This window comes from Rutidosis leptorrhynchoides, chromosome 9, assembly GCF_046630445.1.
Source record: "Rutidosis leptorrhynchoides isolate AG116_Rl617_1_P2 chromosome 9, CSIRO_AGI_Rlap_v1, whole genome shotgun sequence".
NCBI lineage: Eukaryota > Viridiplantae > Streptophyta > Magnoliopsida > Asterales > Asteraceae > Rutidosis > Rutidosis leptorrhynchoides.
This window is the reverse complement of record NC_092341.1, coordinates 273,511,787-273,518,817: the sequence shown is the minus strand read 5'-3', so window position 1 is coordinate 273,518,817 and position 7,031 is coordinate 273,511,787.

Sequence of the window (7,031 nt, the reverse complement as noted above, 5' to 3'; positions counted from 1 at the left end):
ATTTTTCAGAATTTAGAAACTAACACAGTTTCTTTTATGATGTAACACAGATAGCGTGAAGGAATGAATAATTTCAGATAGTCACGAAATTAGCCTCAGAAATATTGAGGATATTTAAAATGAAAGATACGATAATATCTTAGAATATTCAAGATAAGATGATGATGAAGAATATTATCCATAAGGGTTTTAGAGTAAGGAGTAAGGTATTTGTTAATGGCTTCGGCAGATACTGAATCATTTGGATTCTTTGAAGGCAGGTTCAGTCTTTGTGATTTATCCACAGCCTCCTTCATACTTTACCCAATTCGTTTTCCAGTTCCAAACCTTCTCTTTTTCTCAGCTTTACCACCATACTATTCCTGATCATCAAACTTTTGACTGTTAAGGTCGTTTACAGTTTTTGCTGCTTCATCAGCATTGTTCCAAAATTTGGAGAACTATTTTCACAGTTTGGGGTGTTTTTCAGAAACTTCACATTCGAAGTAAGTAAGTCTAGGAAATAGACTTTATATGTATATATATAACTGTTGGCGTAGAATTTCTGCGAGATTCAAAATACTGATTGCTAATTCTTGGTAATTGGTATAGCAATTCTTGTTACAAGATGCGGATGAGTACACGATAGAGTTTCGATGAGTATAAGGATTTTTCGGAAGATCATGGATAAATGAAGTTGTTGGTAAATTTACTGCTAATGTGGTGGAACATGAAAGGTTCCCCGGTAACAAAATCGTATATGCCAAAGTTACCGGTCTGAAAGGTCGTCATTGACTGGTTGAATGGTTGATAATACTGGATACTTTGAAAAGGAATTGCAAGATTATTTTCGGTAAAAACAACGCTAAAGGATCTTGCACGGTTTTGAAGTCAAAGTATAGCTTTGAAAGATGTGAGATCTAGGAATGATGTCACCGGTTCAGAGTTATGAATTGGATTCTGATCCGTCAATATCAGAATGTGTAATTAAATTTGTATGAGATGATTGTGTATCATTGTGAGCATGATTAATAGATTTGTGAATCAAAGTTGAAGAATGTACAATCTAACATATTAATTGTGAACTTATATATTTCCCGAGTATTACCTACCCGTTAAAGATTTCACAATTAATATTTTGTACAAAAGAATTTTCATTACAGTCTTTATGAAAATATATGTATGTATATTTTCTTCAGATGTAATACTGATTTAATGAGTTAATATCATATTAAGCTCATTTGATTTTTGGCTTGAACTAGAAATGAATAATCTCTAAAACATTAGAGATTGCATAATCTTCGCGGAGTATTTCACTAATGAAATCAATATTCTTATTGATATTCCTCGATAAAGGATGTTGGTATTCGTGGGATTCTTGCTAACTTTGCAAGGTGCAAATGATGTTTTCTAGAAAGTTTCGAGTGCATCGAAGATGAAAGTGTAAAATCAACCATGTTATTGAATAATACACTTGGTTTATTATGAAACGAAATTCATTGAATTGAAACAAAGATTGTAGTTAACGAAGGTTGTACATCATAGCATATTAGTAATATGAATTAACCGAGTAGTTAAGTTCCTTACATAATAGCTTAGTACAGAAAGATTTATTAGGGTTTAAAATTTATATATATAAGATATACATATAAATTCTTCGGAGGGAATGAGTTATTATTTCATAACTCGTTGATTCAATATACGCGTTATTGATTCGTAATGATGTCCACGGTAATTCTTGAACTGGCGGAGCTTGTGATGTTAGAGGTGCTGACGATTCTAATGATGTTGACAGCACTGACTGTGTTGGTGAGGCTAAGGATACTGTTAATGTTGTGATATAACAAGTCTAGCCTGTAAATCATACATTATTCTGATCAAGGTTTCTACTCTATCTGATTTATGGTTAAGGCTAGAATAGATAATCTCTAAACTTTAGAAATTACATAATCGCCGTAGAATGTTTCTCCTATGAAGTTATGAATCCATACTTCATTGTTTATTGTTGTTGATACTCCTTGGTATCTATGGTGCGTATGATGTTGATGTTCGAGGTACAGATCGTGATGTTGAGGCGTGTGATGTGGATGTTGTTGGTGGTGGTAATGGTACTGTTGGTGTTGTTGTCAGTGGTACTAGTGCTGTTGGTGCTGAGGATGGTGATGTTACTAGTGTTGGTGATACTGCTGGTGTTTGTAATTGTGTACCGTGCTCTCTAAAGTTAACACTCGAGCTTGAAGTTCTTTAACTTCTTCTACTAACCCTGGTTGGTTATCGGTGTGAGGTAGAGGTCGGATATCTTTTCCAGTTCTGTTAATGGTAGCTTTAAGATGAAAAATTCTCGCAAAAAGAGTATAAACGGTGTTACGAACAGGTTCACCGGTAAGCGGATCGAGTACTCCGACGTTAGACGGTAAGTTCGGCTCGTGGTATGGAGTACCTTCTTCATTTCTCCATAGAGTAAGTATTTCGCTAACCCATCCCCATTTTCTAAAGAAATCACGGTAGTTGATCGGTCGGTGCGGTCCCGTCACGCTGTCTTCGGAGTTGGAGGGACTTGGTCTATTCGAGGAGGCCATCTTACGTGTTCGCAGAAAGTTATGAAATGATTCTTGGTATGAATTGAGGGTTAAAAACTGGATGATATCTCCGTCTTCTCGTATACGTATATATATAGTAAAAAGATTCCGTAATTTATGGAGGAAAATTCGAAAAACGCCAAATAAGATTCACTGTAGTAGATATGATAGGATATGATTTGTCTATTCACCGTGTATGCAATAAATGAAAAAACACGTGTCAAGACGTAAGATTGATAAACAGGTAATTTCCGACAAGAAATGATAAGCAAAACTATTGACATGCAGACACGGTCGAAGTCCAGACTTACGAATGCATCCTAACATCTATCAGTTAGACACATTAATGCAAGACCTGATTCGCTAAGACCAATGCTCTGATACCAACTGTGACGATCGCTCCAAATCCATATGGACGAACACGTCATTCATTGATTACATTGCGAGGTATTTGACCTCTATATGATACGTTTTGTAAACATTGCATTCTTTTGAAAAGGCACACCATAAATGTATATTTAAATCAAAGGTTTTCGACATTTGATGATTCCTACATATAGACAATCATCGTATATAATAGTTTACAATAGTGCTTTCATTGACAATGCAGTCAAAATAAGGTACATGGTGATGAATTGGTGAATGCAACGTTTTCTTGAAAAATATGCCATGTAAGACTCCATGCACATAGCTTGTCTATCATATAAGCAAACAGCGGAAGACTTCTAGGGAACCTGAGAATAAACATGCTAACAAGTGTCAACACAAAGGTTGGTGAGTTCATAGTTTGTATGTTTCGCATAATCTGTATATAAAGATGGATCACAAGATTTCAGTTGTTTCATCCAGAAACGTTTATCAAAATATTCTACAAGATTGAGCACCCTGGTAACTAAACTTTAACGTCTATATAATAAGTACCCATGTTTTAACATACATGCAACCAACATGTACAATACACGCAAACCAACATGTACTAAACTCAAATAGTATAAGTCTGTTTTATAGTTCAGGCTAGGGTTTCTATACCTGAAACAGACGGGGATGTCAAGCCCTATGGATCCATATATAACTACTCGCGCCCACCAGTTCTTATAACCGGCAGTTACTAGTTACCAAAGCTAAGGGATTTTTTGTTCAAACTCAGTGTAGAATTTAGTATGTACTTGTATCCATTGTGTTTAAAATAAAGTGCATGTATTCTCAGCCCAAAAATATAGATTGCAAAAGCAATTAAAAAGGGAGCAATGAAACTCACACTTTATAATTATTATAAAACAGTTATTAAAGCATTTGCATGTATTCTCAGCCCAAAAATGTAAAGGGTAAAAGGGATCATATGAAACTCACGTATATAAATCTAGTATTTTTAGTATTTATAAACAGTCGCATGTATTCTCAGCCCAAAAATATATTGAGTAAAAGGGATCATATGAAACTCACCTTAGCAGCATATAAAGTCGTTCACCAAAATGTGATCGAAACACAGAATATCAAATAACCGTAGTCCTCAACCTAGAGAATATATGTTGGTCAATATATGTCTATCAAGCTAGATCAGGTCATAGTGTATCACAATCCTAATGCTCGAGATCGACAAACAAAAGTTATCCAAAGTCGTTTCAAAAAGTCAATTTTGATAATAGTTCAACAAAACGAGACGTGCCTTATATAAGGATTCATTTACCCGGCTAGTAGTATTCAAAAATCCAATTTATCAATCTCATAAACAGGTTGTTTAAATCTTAATTGCGGATTCAAAAGCAATTCTAATTATTATTAATCATAATTCAGTTGATCATAACTTTTAGTCCGTTCATCGAAACTATTCGATATCTAAATGAAAAGTTATTGATTTTTTGCTAGCTTTCCAAAAACATGTATATCATATACCTTTTACTAGTAATATATGTATTTAATTCGTGATTCATTAAAAACTGTTTAACGACGAAATTTAGCATACAAGCATATATAAATATATATATACTCGAGCACTAGACATGGATACACAGTTAATATATAAAAGATAAAATATGAGTGCTTACGTATCAATATTGAGATTCAATATTGTAGGAAAGTACGTAGGCGCAACAAAGATGATAAACACTAGGTTTGATTCACAAATATACCCCCGAACATTACCCATAACCTCCTTGGCAATAACCCATTATTTTCTTAGCTCTAACTTGCTCGAAAACTCGTTTTGAAATCATTTGGACATCACTCCGTCGTAATATTTTATGTATAAATAATACTAATAATAATAATCATAAGATTAATAATAATAATAATAATAATAATAATAATAATAATAATAATAATAATAATAATAATAATAATAATAATAGAGAGGATAGAGAGAAAGATGGATAAATTAGGCCAGAAACCTGGGCTATTTATAGAAGAATTCTGATTTCTGACCCCCATGCGATCGCATGGGTTTTGTGCTTATATGCCATGCGATTGCATGGCCCTCTGATCCAGCTCACAAACTTTTGTTTTCTTGTTTGTCGACATAATATTTAATTATATATATAATATATATAATTTATATAATTAATTATATATTATATTAAATTCATGTGCATAGTTGACTTGTAATTTTTGTTCCGATAAGTCGTACGTCGTCACTCGACTTAAGTCCCGGTTCCGGTTTTTCGAACGCATTTTCGTACGCTGAGAAAACTAGTACTTTACGTTTAGTGACTCGTACTTTTGCCAAAGTATAGTCTTAAATTATCTATAAACTAAACCACTCCAGATATAACTTATGCATTTGAGTGTTTTGGTCATTTACTTCTATAAATCATCGTCTCGTTAATAAAGTATATATGTTTAATCAAAACGTTTCATATCTAGTTAACATTATAATTAATCACATTGCAAAATATGTATATATAATTTAAAATAGTTTAAATAATAGATATTATCATAACACCTAACGTTTGGGCTTTAGAATTTAATTTGATGTAATTTATTTATACGTCAACGTTTATTTTAATTTCTCAAACGTTCTATAAATCTATCGAATCGACAACCAAATGTTACTATCGTTTATCAACAAATTTTGAAATCACATATATTCAATAGTCATATATACGTTTTAAATACACAATATAAATTATTTATATATATATATATATATATATATATATATATATATATATATATATATATATATATATATATATATAGTTCTAACAATTTACATTTATTCCGAATACCGTTAATCATGAATGATTTCTCAAATCAACATGGACTTCTCAACAGAGACCCGTAATAACATCATAATCCTTAAGAGACCCAGTAAATATATTTTACTTGAATCGTTTGGCATAATCTTTTAACTCCATAGTTAAATATATCAATCAGGTAATCAATCAAATAAGTTTAATGCACAGTATCATATACCCAACACTTAGTTACGTTTTCAGGTTATAGTATGTATATCTATTTACATATAATTGTTCGCGAATCGTTGAGAACAATCGAAGGGTAATTGAACAGTTCAAAATTTTGAGATTCAACTTCATAGACTTTGCTTATCGTGTCGGAAACGTTAAAGATTAAGTTGAAATTTGGTCATAAATTTCCAGGGTCATCACAATTTCCTTTGCTGAACAACTTGCGTATTAACTAGATTTATCTTCAAAACTGTCATGTATCATAGTGTACTATATTTCATGTTATATGTAATATAGCGAAGTTGTAAGTTTGAAGAATATTTGTATGTGATATATTATTATAATCAGTTTTTCATATGGAATTGTAGTAGTTGAATTGTATATTAGCTACTAAGTATGAACATAACGGGTAGGTAGTACCCGAATTTAAACTTATAAAACGCTAATATGAAGAAAAAGCTTTTATAAATGAGTTCATATTATGCTACGAGATACTATTAACTACTCTTAATATTCTGCATGATTAACTTGTTTCATTTGACTATTTTGAAGGAAATGGCACCGACTACTCGACACACCTTGAATATGAGCGAAGAGGAATTTCGTGCCTTTCTTGCTTCAAACATAGCTGCAGTACAGGCTGCGCTACATACCAACAATAACTCTGAATCTAGCAATACAGCTAACGGCGCAAGAAATCGTGTAGGATGCTCCTACAAGGAATTCACTGCCTGCAAACCTTCAGAATTTGATGGGACCGAAGGACCAATCGGATTGAAACGGTGGACCGAGAAAGTTGAATCGGTGTTTGCCATAAGTAAGTGTGCTGAAGGAGACAAAGTGAAGTACGTTATGCATACCTTCACAGGTATTACGTTAACATGGTGGAATACCTATCTAGAGCAAGTGGGACAAGATGATGCTTACGCGCTACCGTAGTCAGCATTCAAGCACTTGATGAACGAGAAGTACCGTCCCAGAACCGAGGTCAATAAGCTCAAGTCAGAACTTAGAGGGTTACGAACACAGGGATTCGATATTACTTCGTACGAAAGACGATTCACAAAAT